Source organism: Castor canadensis, chromosome 4 (genome assembly GCF_047511655.1).
Source record: "Castor canadensis chromosome 4, mCasCan1.hap1v2, whole genome shotgun sequence".
NCBI classification, from domain to species: domain Eukaryota; kingdom Metazoa; phylum Chordata; class Mammalia; order Rodentia; family Castoridae; genus Castor; species Castor canadensis.
This window is the reverse complement of record NC_133389.1, coordinates 138,965,306-138,980,123: the sequence shown is the minus strand read 5'-3', so window position 1 is coordinate 138,980,123 and position 14,818 is coordinate 138,965,306. Positions and strand designations below refer to the sequence as shown.

At 31.2% G+C, this 14,818-nt stretch overlaps 1 protein-coding gene across 6 annotated transcripts in view; it reads left to right on the top strand.

Moving 5' to 3' along the window:
• Calcrl (calcitonin receptor like receptor) overlaps positions 1 to 14,818 on the top strand; it is a 108,362-nt gene that overhangs the window by 256 nt on the left and 93,288 nt on the right. The window lies entirely within an intron of this gene.

Below are 14,818 nucleotides of genomic sequence, written 5' to 3'. Positions count from 1 at the left end.
ATTCAAAAATAAGTATATTTATTCTCAGTAGTATTTTCATGTAGTTTGACAATAATTCTAAGAAGAATTTAGTAAGTGGATTGAAATAATGTAGAGTAACTACAGTATTTTAGCCCAAAGTACATACAAAATCTATTACTACTGAATAATATGATTTACAGTGATATTCTACAAATTTGCCAAGTAATAAAAATCTAAATGGATTAAAAGGCAATTTCTGAAAAAAATCTTATCAGGGAACAATGCCTTTTAAAATTATCTCTACTGTTAGCTAAGCTTGAGTCTTGACAGCTGGAAAACATTTTTTCCAAGGAAGGGTCTTTAAACTTTTCACGTAATCAAGAAGATTGTGTAAGAAAGAGGTGAAAGAAAAACTACTTGTAGGGTCTCGGAGTCTCACTCTGTGGTTGAACAGAATGCATAGTTAAAAGAACGTAATCAATTTCTATTTATTATATTTGCCTCCTACTTGCCTTTCACTTCTATTTCCACAAATATCTATTGAGCCAATTAATGGAATCTTCATTGTTTGTTGTTGCCAGATGTGATTAAATATCTTTTTGTGCTAACACTGAATTGTTTCCATTGTGTTTGGACATGGGGTGGATTAAAAAAAAAACAAAAAAACCTTAGAGTTCAAAAAAGGTAGAGGTTTCTGTATTATTTCTTACTTTTTTTAACTCTCAAGCTAAAAGAATGTGTTACTTCTACTTGACAAGTAACCCTCTACAAGCTTCCAAGAGAAGGTATAATGTCAAGATATCTGTGGATAAAGGATCATAAGAGTTTCCCCAAGTGAGCATATTAGGTCATTAAACAGAGAAATTAAATTATGTATTAAAAGTTAGAATTTCCAGGATAAAACCTACTGAAAGGTTGAGATGAGACATCTGTTAATGCTCTTTCCAGCATCACAGATCATCCTAAACAATTTAGGGAACTAATATCTAATATTTAGCAAGTTGTAGATATAGAGACGTCACAAATTTGCTGCTAAAGAAAGTAAGATGTCAGATTTGGATTCAAAATATTTGATTGGCGTAATTATTAAATGATGGTTTCTTTCCTTCATGAAATTGTGCTCTGCAATTTGTCTTTCAATGGGAGCATCCTGAGCTTTTTTATTATTATTGTTTTATTTATTTATTTTTAATTTTTTTATTCATTTATTCACATGTGCATACATTGTTTGGGTCATTCCGCCCCCACCCCCTCCCCTCCACCCTCCCTCTCGCCCCATCCTGAGTTTAAGCACCCAAAGACCAATACACTAGCAACAGACTACAAACTCTTCCTCAGGAACTCTGTGATTTGGGGCTCAGTGTTCCCACAAATTTCCCAACATAATGGAAGCTTTAATTAATTTTTACACCTGTGATTCTTTCAAGGTATTGTGACTGGCTGCATTATTCAATCTTGAATTTCAGTACTGCATTCTCTGGTGTGTAGAAATGGGAGAAGTGTTTTGAGACTATGGCTTTGTAGTCATTAGACAATTGAGGAGGAAGTAGAACCAACATTAAAAAACCAAAGCAATGGGTTACTAACAAATATTAAGAACCGCATTTTTAAGTCAGATTATTTTCTTAAAAAGAGGTATTTTATCAACATATTTTATAATGAATAACTTCCCAAACTTTTAAAATTTTTATTTAATTACTTTCCCAACCACATAATTTTTTGCATAATTTAAATATTCATGTCTGTATTGATACTATGGTTTATAATCTTTATTTCAAAAAAAAAGTTAGACAATGAATATTGAGAGTTATTATGCAAAGCCATTATTTGAGTAAATAACTGAAAGGTTGAAATAAGAATCATATTATTATGTAATAAAATTAGCTTTTTAAAATACATGTCAGAGTATCAATGCATGTTTTTGCCATAAAGTTAATTTATTTTTGTAGATATTTCCCTGTAGCATCATAAAATCAATGCATAGAGTCTTAGATCTTTTTTCTAATATACTTTAGCACACAATAAATCACTAATCTGTAAGTTAAAATATTCATCTTTTTAGTATATATAAAGCATCATTCACTTTGAAGGAAATTGAAAAGACAGAAAAATGAAGGAAATTATGGCTTTGTCATAATTGAGTGGCCTGGGTTTCTGTGCTTTACTCTGGTGATTCCTAATAACATGTTAAGGTTTAACTGGCGTTAACATTCACATGTACATGTTAAATTATTGTTTCCATGAGTAACAGAAATAAATTTCTGTAAAAAATTTAAACCAATAAAAATACAAAAAGAATCATTTATTGCTTTATATTAATGTGGAGAAATTATTTGAAAAGCAGAAAACTAACTGAACTTTAGTTAATAACATTATTATATATTTCTAACTTATATTGTGTATTTCTAACTTTGAACCATTATAGCACTTTATATCAATTTTATCTATAGGTTTAAATTGTAATGGTAACCATTTTTGAGGATTGTTTCAGACCTTTGTAGGGAAATTAGCACAATAATTTTTAAAGGATCAAAATAGGTATTCACTAAACAAATGTATATGACTTTATATATGACTGACTGGGTCTTGAAAAAATAATTCTACTTTTAGAGAGATAATGACTATGGCTTCAGCTTTTCAAAATACACATATATTCCAATAACATTCGCTTCATTCCTTACCTATGTTTATGCTTTAGAGAAGCTTTTAACTCTTGAACTAAATTATACCTTTGCAGGAGTATTAATGGAAGACACACACAAAGTCAAGTTTGTGGTACATCTTAGTTCTGGACTTAATCAGAATTTTAGAGTGTACATTTAAGAGAGCAAATAGTACACAATATTTTTTAAAACCTCTATCTGTTTTTTAATTCCTTGAGTGAAGTATAAACATGTATCATTTCTGAGGAACATACTCTTTTTCTTTGAAAGTTCTATGTTACATTGTTATTTTTAGAAATGTCCTCATTTAATATTGAAAATATTCTGATACAACTGCATAGAAATAAAAATTTCCAAGAAATACAAGATAAGGTCTGTATGCTAACCAACTACCTCTGTCTTTTTCCCATTTACTCACATGGACAATTATTACTTCCTAAATTCTTTCAGTAATAGCAGTTATGCAACTCCAAGTATCTGGATAGCTTTTGCACCTTAATTTTATCTACTTTTAAAATGGTACATAGTTTTGAAGATATATGGTCTTCACATAAAATCGAAGAAATAATAGAATACAATTAATATAAATATGAAGCCAGCATGGGTAAGGAAAATAAAAGAACATATGGATATGGGGAACACATCACATTATCTTTGTGATAATGAAATCAACAAAACTCCATTGGCTAATAGGAAAGTTTTTATACTTCATTTTTATTATTATTGTAGGAGAAATCTTACCCTCTAATGCACTTTGGATTTACTTTTTAGCTAAAAATGTTTGCAGTGATAAATTTGTATATAAACCTCTAGTTTTTTCTCTACTGGTATTTAGTTTAAACTGTGCTCAGTTGTCCATCTCATAAAAATTATACTGAATGTTGAATATATCTTATGGGGTATTAAATATCAGTGATATATGGCAACTAGATAGTTTACAGAGCTCCTCTCCTTACACCTCAGTCACATAGGCAAACTGGAGCATGTAAGTTTGGTTTTGATCAGTCAAAAATAGTATAAATATGCTTTGTATCCATGTATTTGATTTTAGGACTTACACTAATGAGATTAATTTGAATCCATGTGTATTAATTTACCTGAGACAAATTGTTATGAGGATGTTTCACAAATAAAACTCAATTTTGCCTTCATTCCAGGAATAATTTGAGGGGAAAATTGAGATTTTGGTAAGTACTGCAGAGAAATAAATTACACTTAATAGGAAACAAGAATTAAAACTATGGGAAAGAATGTCAATACAAACTGATTTCTTTCATTATTCTGTAATTATTTTCATTATGTGAGGCAAATGGGAGGTTTTCAATGAATTTTTACGGTTTTAAGGCTTTTCTAAAAATATACCCCTTATACTTTATTAGCTAAGGAAAAAATAATAGACATTTGTTTTAGAAACTCAGATATTTCTAAAAATATTCCCCTTATGCTTTATTAACCAAAGAAAATGTAACAGACATTTGTTTAGAAACTCAGGTATTGTTTATAGAAAGGAAACCTAGTGGGCTTTGGATTTGGATCATTCATATAGGAATCCCAAATTAGCCACATATTAGCTCCTTTTTTCATCCATAAAATGGAAGTGGTAATAATTGTACTGATTATCACATATAAGGTTTTATGTGCAATACATGAAATAATAAATGGAGCATGTTTAATAAATTATTTGGCAATTAGTGGATGTTCAATACATTTCAATGATCATGTAAGTCTTTTGTGAATAGGCCAGGGGCCAAAATTTGTTTGTTTCTGTGCAAACATTCATTCCTACCAGCCAACATACAATTAGAACCAGCCTATTCATAAGACAGGGAAAGTGAACAAGTGTGGGTCACTACTACACATTTTACAATGATCATCCATTGCCATTAAATAACACAGGCCAGCACATTGTAAGACTGATTTTCCATAACTTCTTCTATAGAGCTTGAGCGCTTGAAAATTACCTTCATGTTAACTATTTTAAAGGTCTATTAAACAGGAGTTTAATAGTGTTTCTTTCTATTGCACATGAAAACCAATGGAAGTATATGTCCAAAATCACACAGTCACACAGTTTTAATCTATATCTACTAACTCTACATCCTAAATATTTTGTCATTACTGGTGTTGCACAAAATCAATAAGGATAATGATTCACTAAAATTACATTGAATCTTTTCCAGCACAAAATAGTAAAATTAAAGATATTTACGTTACTTATGTGAATTGTATATTAGAAGTAAATTCAGATGACTATCAAGAAAGTTTTACCATAGCACAATAAATTTACAAACTACTAAAAAAAAAGAAAGTTTTAATTGTGGCTACTATAATAGCAGCAGAAACTGAAAATTAAAAGACCATTAGGAGTATCCCAATGAAATCAATTTTTAGGACTCCAAATATTTCTTGGATATTTTTTCATAAAGATATCTATATTACAGTCCCTACTTACGACTACCTAATGGTAAACACATATTTTCTTATGGATAATATCTTAAAATTATAAGAAAAGGTGTGCAAAACATTTTGGTTTTAATATAATTTATTCTGCTGGTTTTGGATGTTTATGATTAATGACCCACATTGAGAATGTAATGAAAAACTCTTCAGAAAAAAAACCAAAAAACTTCCTCAATAGAGACTCACATTTGGCAAATAGTTGCATGAGTTTTATGCGATCCCCATTTTTTTATTGCTCTAAGAGTAGCCTGCTTTCCTCTGTTTCATACACATAGGGCCTTTCACAGGCTGCTCTTCCTCTAACCAAATTAAAATCTTTTATCATGATAGCATATTTTACTTGAGGAGGAAAGCATTCTGTTTTCTGTTCACATCACAGTTTAATCCTGTAGGGAACACTCATATTTTATCATAAAATGTATGTGATTTACCTGTTACTGATGCCTATTAGGAGGTATTAGTATTAAATAGCACGACATTTACACTGGAATTAAATAGAATGAAATCTTCACAGTTAAGTATGAAAGATTACAGTTACATTAAAACCAATAGAAAAGAAGGAATTTCAAACTCTCTTAACCAAGGCATGAAAAAATTGTGAGCCAAGTAGAATTTGTTATATCTTTCTTTATTTCAGAAGGGGTTTTTTTTTTGATAGTTCATCTATAATCCACATTGTCCAAACTAATAAATAGATATAGAAAATATCTGATGCATCAGGTTTTGATATTTTAGAAACACCCTAGCTAGGACATTGGCTACTGATCTTTTGACACAGTGAAAAAGTGCAGCAGTGCAGACAACAGTATGGATTAAGAGCTCACACTTCCATTTCAGTGTAAAGGAGATACTGTCCAGAACCCAGGCCTGGCCAGGCTTTCCTTTAACAACAGGCATAGGGCCTACAACATCATTAGGCTTGTTAAAGTGAGATGCATGTTAATAAGCCTTGCACTTTAATGTTAGAAAGGAAATAAACTTTAAATATAGCATCATGTTTTTCTTTCTGGACATACATCAGTCTATCAGTTTTAATTTGAGTAACTATTCGTATTAAAGTTAAATTTCTAAGAGCAACAAAAATCATTGTGCATATTACTTTACTCATATAAGATTATAACAGAAATCGGTGAGGAGTTACCTGAATGAAGTAGCTAAGCAAAGTTTTATGCTTACCATGCTTTCTTTTCCCTACTTTTTATCACATTCACGTCATTACAGCATCTGGCAATGAAAAAAATCCTAATCTTCCTTATATTGGATCTCTAATTCCTAGATTGCAAATTTTCATGTCTTCTTCTTTTTGTTTAGTCCTTCACTTCTGGAAGTTTCCCTCTTGCTAGTATTTCTGATATAATTTGGCACAAACTTAAAGAAAGATAAGTACATTATCTAAAAAAGTATTAAAAATTATCTATAGACTTCTTTCAATGAACAGAAAACACTTTTCTTCCAAAGTGAGCATGACTTGGTCCTTCATCACCCCACACTCTTGCTCATATGTAACCACTTCTGTAGTTCCTCTCTGACTCTACTTAAACTGCCACAATCTTCTTACCGTCTTCATCTACTCTAGTTTGTCTCAGATTTTTCCTGTAACAAGTAATCACCTTGCAACAAACTATCTATTATGATTTTCATATTTGTATGTGAAAATCCACACCACACCAGTGGAGTGTGGAGGTGGTGGAAAAAAAGGAGTTGGAGAAAGAATACAGAGCAAATAATGTGTACACATGTATGTAAGTGCAAAAATGATACCTGTTGAAACTGTTCCAAGAATCCTGTGAAGGGGAATGAAGGAGAGCAGTGGAGGGGGTGAATTTAAGTATGCTATATTTGATACATTGTGAGAACCTTTGTAAAAGTCACTATGTAACCCCATCCAGCACAACAATAAAGGAAAAAAAGAATAATATATGTATACATTCTAAATAGCTATATAAGTGTCATGTGCTAAAAAGTCACTTACTAAATAGCAAGACGAATGAATGGATGATTCTGTATACCAGTTTCTACTTCATAGAAAACTGGGTGTTTTATGTTATTCTATTCATATCATTCTATAGATGCTGGAGTTGCAGTACTGAAGGTATTAGGATCACTGCACATTTCCAAAGGGAAAATAATCAGAAACAAGTTACAATTTTATTATTCTTAGACCAATCACTAATATTTGTCCCTTCACTGTTTTTGTGATGGAAAAAAAAATAGCAAAGATGCTTTCTGTAATGAATTTAGTACTCAGGTTTCACTAAATTCCAAGGAGTCAACTTTCAAACTAGTAGAAATGAGGTTGTTGCTCAGTATTTTAACACAAAATGTTGAAGCCCTTCCACAAATGGCCAAACAAGGCTGAAATTGGCAGAATTTCTAGTTGAAACTGGCACATTTGCCAACTGTTGCCTCCCAACAAAAGCCTTACTCCATTACTTATTGCCTTTTCTGGACAATAGCATTAAAGAGTCTATGGAAGGAAAAAAAAACAAAAAAATAGAGAGTTGAAAGAAAATCAGATGAGCATTTAAAAGAGCATATATGGTAGAATAGAAGTTCTGTTTAATGACAGATTATACATCTACTTGGTAAACACTGAATGATATATTTGTTAATCTGTAAATTATCAAGATTTTAAATGCTGTTTACTAAAATTTAAAGATAATTCTAAAAAGAATGCTGTCAATGGCCTTTTATCACTTTAGTTTGGGAAGTTTTGTAGACTTTTAAATATATTCTAATAGGTGGGTGTATTATATAAACATTTCTATATATTTGCATTTATATATCACAGATAAGTATTGAAACATATATATTGATACATTTGTTATTAAATAAAATCATGGCTTATTTGAGAGCCTCATGATTGATTTTCACAAAACTTATCTTTTGAATTAACACAATTCATAAATTATACTACTTTTCATTTGTAAATTTTGATTCCCCATTTATTTGAGAATAATAGAGCTAACCCTTATTGTTTTCTTTTAAAACAGAATGTTTATCACTCATTCATGTAGAGCTATCACAATTGAGATATTGTTTTCTGAGGCTAGATAATCTTATCATTCAGGAAAATAATAATTTTCCTTTGAGAAAAAGGCTGTCAAAATATGTACATTCTATTCTAAGAAAAAAACATAAAATTTGTCAAGGTTGTAATTTTACTTCACTTTAAAAGATTCTCAAAAAACCTTCTGACTAGAGTTTAAATCATAACAAACTACATTGGACTCATTGTGCTCTGTCTGAAATAAAGTATTGCTCAAAATAAAAGGTAAATTATTAAATGACTTTGTTCTGCAATCCTTTCCTGTTCTGTAGTTTTTCTTGAATCTCCTGACTTAATTCAATAATGTGATTGATCATTATTAGTGTATTTATGATGAAGCTATTATTATAAAATAAAATGAAAACAATATCCTAAGAAGATTTGTATTTTAAGAATAAGTTTTTATTCAATTTGTTTCTAATATGCAAGAACTTCTGCTTTATTTTCCTTATTTTTCACTAATATATTCTCATGAGATAAGTTATTAGTAATGAATAATGAATGGAATATTGCAAATAATATGTCATCTGTAATGCAGTTATATTAATTACATGAATTATATTAATTACAATGATAATTATAAATAATATGATAATATTATATATTTATTGTACATAGATATAGCAAGACAACTCAATATTGAACTACACATTTTCTTTGTCCAAGTAGCTTAAAACAGAAAATAATAAAATATAAATAAATCTGGAATCAATAGCATTTTTAAAAGACCAAAGAGTAACAATTTCTAATTTAATGGGTTTTATTAAAGGCACGTAAATGTAAATTTCATATATATAACTATAAGCCTTGACAGAACCTCAATCTCCACAGTGACAAGTGGGTTCTTCCAATATTCTTGTCAAAAAAAGGCAATGAGAAAATATTTGTTCTCTATTATCTAGATTCAGCAGAACAAATATCCTTGAGAGAATTTTCTAACAGAATACCACTTGTAGGTTGAAGAACATCTGTTATAATTACCTCATACTAAATTAAATGTATGAAATTTGCTGAAAATTTTAAATAATTTCACTAATTGTTGCAATTTGTGTTCCACTGCTTGGAGGACTTAATAATTTCTTATCTGCTTTAGGAGTCTCTCAGTTCTTCTGTATGCTGGTTCACCTTGATTATGTTGAACATGTCTATTCCAGATTGGTAGATGGCTTACCACCTAAAATAGTATCTTAAAGCAATTTTGCAATTCACAATGTCACCCATAAATAAGTCTTATCAATAATTCTCTGATAAACTCATTTTAACTAACTCCTGGTGCTAACTTGTTCCTCAACTCAGATATTCCTAAAGAAACATCTTTATCATGTACCATGTTTTTAGTATCATATTTTAGTCATATTTGATGCACAAATGACATGTGCAGAAATTTCAGGTGCTCAGGGTTCTTGAGCCTGCTCTGAGAATGAAAGCACAGACAGACTCTAACAGCAGAGGTTGGAAAGATTATATTTATAAAGAATTTATTTCTAGAGAAGAGAAGAGAAAGACTACATATTGGGGAATGCAGGAGGACCAGGAAACCAGTGATCCCATGTGTGGGTCAGGTTGGGGATTGGGTTTTTATAGCCTTTTTACATTGCCTGAGGGCAGATGTCTCTCAGGTGCAGACAGAGGTTTCCTGGGAGAAAGGTGTCTCCTTGACCACTTATCACCTTTTGGGACCTCCTGCAGTCCTTAGATATTCCTAAAGAAACATCTTTATCATACATCATATTTTAGTCATATTTTTAAGCAAATAATTTCAATATGTTACACATCCTAAATTGTGCTCCCTCTGAGTAAATCCAGACTGGAGAAACAGAAAAAAATTCAGAAAAAAATCTCATCAAGAGAATGGAAACTATAAAAATAAAGTTAATTTAGTAATTATTGCTGACTGATTGAAAAGACTGATATAAAACCAAAATTGGATGAAATTTGAAAGTAAAGAAACCAGAAAAAGGAAAGGGGATTGATTAGAAAAAGGAGAGAGAAGATAAAAGAAAAGGTTATAAAAGAAGATAAACTGGTTCAACAGCATATATTTTATTTGCCAGCATAGTTAGGAAATAAAAACCCAGTGCTGAATCAAGTCATTTAAAAAGGGTAGATGCTGTAGCCAGAAGGCCATGGACAATGGGTACTCCAAGAATACCACTTTTATTTGATATGTAAATGTCTTTCAGCTGCCTTGTCTAAAAATTGAGATGAAAAAACTATCTGCTCCTTTGTTGTCTAAACATGGGTAAACCTTGTGATAAGATCTGACAAGTGTTTATTAAGAAGTTGTGAGAAACAATCACCACTTCTTGTGTGGAAATTACTGCTTTCCTGTTCTGAGGATTGACCCAATCAATAAAGATGATGGTTACTTCTAAATGGAGGGTTTTCAGAGTCTCACCCATTGACAAAGTGCCACAGTCTCTCCAGAGTTTCTCAATAACACAGGAATTGGGCTACATTAATCATATCACATTAGAGGATCAGGGTTGTTTAATAAACTGAATATCCTTCATTCCAAACCTACCAAATCAGTCTAAAATGTTTCAGCTCATACACGGATGTGATACTTCAGTGATCTCTGTGTGCACTAAAACAGTTTTCTCTTTACTGAATTCTGGCTGTTGTGAGAAGACAGAATAACACATAGGTTCAAACTTATAACAGCAAAATAAAAAAGTGAACAGGTACATGTTTAAATAAAGTGATTGCCTTTCAAATAACTAAGTCCTATGTATTCACATTGAAGTTCCCATAAGTAACAAAGCATACAAATACCTTTTCTTTTAATTCTGGGCAGAATTAGTAGCTTTAAGATTTGGGGGACACATTTTCCCTGTCCAAATCATTCTAACCTAAAAGGCTTGGGAACTTGATAATAACCCAAAATACAACTTACAGACATTTTCCACTTTCACTAGACTCAGAGTACATATACACACACATATACACAAACACATACAGGCAAATACACATATGCATATATCAACTCAATGTTTGTCATCCATTGATAATCTAAATTTCCACCCATATAACTAGGAAAGTAACCTGAAACAAAGTAGAATTTACACACATAAATTATATTTGTAAAATTGTAAGTATATAAATTATTCATAGTGAAATATAGTGTTCTAACAATAATATTATGACAAAGGAAAACAAACTTCAAATAGGATTTGTACTATATTAAGGCAGCCCCATCTCCCAACCCAATCCCCTGACCTATCTCCAATACATAATATTTTCATATATTTTGATTCATAGATTCAAAATACATGATTCTAAAATAGAGAATTATACTCAGTATGCTATTCTATACAATTCATTCTAATTTTTAAAATCTATGTATAACATAAAGATACTGTTTAAGTAAACATATTTTTTGCCTAGAACCTAGCTTGTCCATCATATTTTTTCCAATGGACTCACACATGCAACCTTGGAAGTAAGCCATCACCCTAAACTTGTGCTATTTATTCCCTTGCTTTACCTTATAGCTTTACCATATATGCATGTGTTTCTAAGCAATGTATTATTTAATTTTACTGTTTTTAATTTTGCTTTTACAAAAGTAGAATCATCACAAAAGTAGTTCGAGACTTGCTTCTTTCGTGCAACATTTTGGTTTTTGAGATACATCATTGTTAAAGTCTGTAGTTGTGGTTTTCTCCTTCTACTATTGGAGTATTCCATTGTATGAATCTATTAGAATGCACTTATTCTTTTTCTGGCTGAGGGACATTTATGTCATTTCCACCATTTGGCTATTAGAAACAAGGAAGTCATGAACATGTTTTTCTACACATCACCTGGTAAGATGCATGTGTCAGAATTTATTTAAGCAATGTATTTATAAGATGGATTTCAGGATCCCAGCAATCCATTCTCACCAACAGTTCATGAGGTTTTCATTGCATCACAGTCTTTCCAATACTGTAAATTATTGTCAAACTTTCTAATTTTTACCAGACTGGTGGGTGTAACATAGTATCTCATTGTGGTTTTAATTTGCATTTCCCTGATTTATGAATCATATTTAATTTACATATAAAATGAATAAAAATTTTCCTCTGAAACATTTGTTTCTAATTGGGCAACAGGGACTTGTAGAATTATGAGTAAGCCATTTTGAATTATAATTATTTAAGAGATGGGCTATCTCTTTGATTTTGATTAAGTGGTCCGTAGAAAAGAAATAATGTATATGAGGGTGTACAAGTTGAAGGGGGAAGGGTGAATAAAGGAGATTAAGGTGAAGGTATATGGTTGCCGGACTTCATATACGTAAATGAAATAGAATAAGGAAACCTCTTGCAATTGCTTTAAGTGGAGTGTGGAGGGGGTTGAGGGGGAGAGCGAATAGGAGTTATCTAACCAATGTACAATATAAGCCTAATTGGAATTGTCACTATGATCCCCCTTGAATAAAAATATGTCCTAATAAAACATTTTAAAAAATAAAAGAAAATCCTGATAATGCTAACTTGCTAACTTGCTACTAAGTGAGAACAAGTGAAATTACCTATCTGAGTCTCAGTTTATTCATCTTTATAATGGAAATATTCATGTGCATTTTGTTAGGATGTTGTAAGAAATTAAATTAGATGCTTTTGTAGGTAGCATATTTATAGGACACAACACAAATCAATATTAACATTGGAGACATGATCTTTACCTGGTTTTCTAACTTGACACCAATCATGTTTACATACAGAATTATTTTTAAAAATTTTTAAAGGATAGAATGTTTCATTGTTTTGAAATCTGGGAATATAAATAGCATTTCTCATCATGAGTACAAGTGGATAAACCCTTGTTTCCCTTTACTCGGAATCCCTTTTGGAAAATTAAAAGAGGAAGAAAATGAATAATTCCGTTTAGGGATGTGTGTGTGCGTGCCCGTACACACATGCATGTAGGTACACATATATCTCTTTTTTAATCTGTTAAATGTTTAAAATAACTTATGGAGCTTACAAATTTCCTGAATGTGATTGTGTCTCTTTTCCTACTGTTGTAAAAATGTTTCTTACATATGAAAACCTTATAGAAAGTCCTGGATTTTGTACCTTTTGCATAATCCCTCATCTTTGCCAACCAGGTGAATTTAATGAAGACATTTCTTCAAGGTTTTGATTGCCTCTTAATACATATGCTTAGGCACTTTTTTTAGTTTAATTATTTTGGTTCACTACGACAACACTACAGAAGAAGATGTATATATGATTTATATATACTATTATTATTTGTTGTGTTTATTTTCTATATTCTCAGGATTTGATTGATTTTGATTTTACTGTCTGGTCACTTAAGGCGTAGTGTTATTTGAACAAAATTAGCTTTTTTTTTCAAATTTCACCCAGGTACCTTTATCAATTCCAGTGGGTTTTTACAGTCTTTCCTTGTATTGAATATTAATCTACTTTATGACATAGTTTGACACTAGGTAGATCAATATTTTTCATAAAAGGTGGTAGAGAGTATAAGCTGATACAAACAGTGTAATTCTGTTAATATATGCAGCATATTTATTATCAAATTTAACTCCTCAACATATATTGCTGATAGCCAGAAGTGATTATATACATTTCCCAGAACCAAAAGGGTGGGAAGATTCTTTCATAGCAGTTTTGGCTTAGATGAAAAATGAAATTTCTAAGACCATGCACAGAAAAAAAACAAGAATGTCCCTAGGCCATTTCTATTTCTAGTGGCATTTTCTAGCAAGTTGGGGAAATACTGAAAATAAACTTCAACTTTGAACCTGCTGAATTCCATATGGATGCCAATAAAGCCTGGGACTGACAAGAGTATTTTTTTTTCCAAAAGAGATTTTATAAATTCATATCTAAATAACAATACACATTCCTTTAATATGACTGGTTTGTTAGTTTATAATGATAATGATGTGTAGCAAATTATCAAAATGTGTGAAGATGTGAAAATTTATAAAATAATTTCACAAGGTAATTAAAATGATTTTTGTTTCACAAAAGATTTTTCTTAATACTTTTTAGAGTTCATGTAAACATTCTTATTGGCTTTATAAAAGTCCTTGACAATAAATTAGATTATTATTAGGCATAACAACAAGTTAAAGAAAAAGCTTCCCACATCACAGTGAGTGTGAGCTAATTGAAATAAGTAATTCACAAAACATAAATTTGACAGTTTGAAGTTCCGTAAGATCAAATACTTACAAATACAAAGCAAAGGATATTATAGCTGTGTCTTGCTTTCGATATCAGTTTGAGCCTAGAAAGATGTGTGCAAACCGCATTTGTATACATTCAGTCTTTACCAATAGGTCAATTTACCTTGTTGCTATTCCCTAGTGTAAGGAAAGTTAAAGCATATTTATGACACCAGAGGGCCTCTGGCTCCCTCTTTGATGGTCTTTGACCACGCTTTGCCCTGATTCATGCTACACTGACCATTTTATCCCCTAGACACATTTTTTTTTTTTGGTAGTGGTAGTACTGGGGTTTGAACTCAGGGTCACTCTTGCCAGATAGGTGTCACTTGAGTGACTCCTCCAGGCCTTTTTTGTGTCAGGTATTTTTGTAGCAAACTATTTGTCAGGGCTGGCTTCAAACCATAATCCTCTTAATCTTTCCCTCCCAAGTAGCTAGGATTACAGGCATGAGCCACAGATGGCCAGCAATATTTTGTTTTGTTAACACTGGGG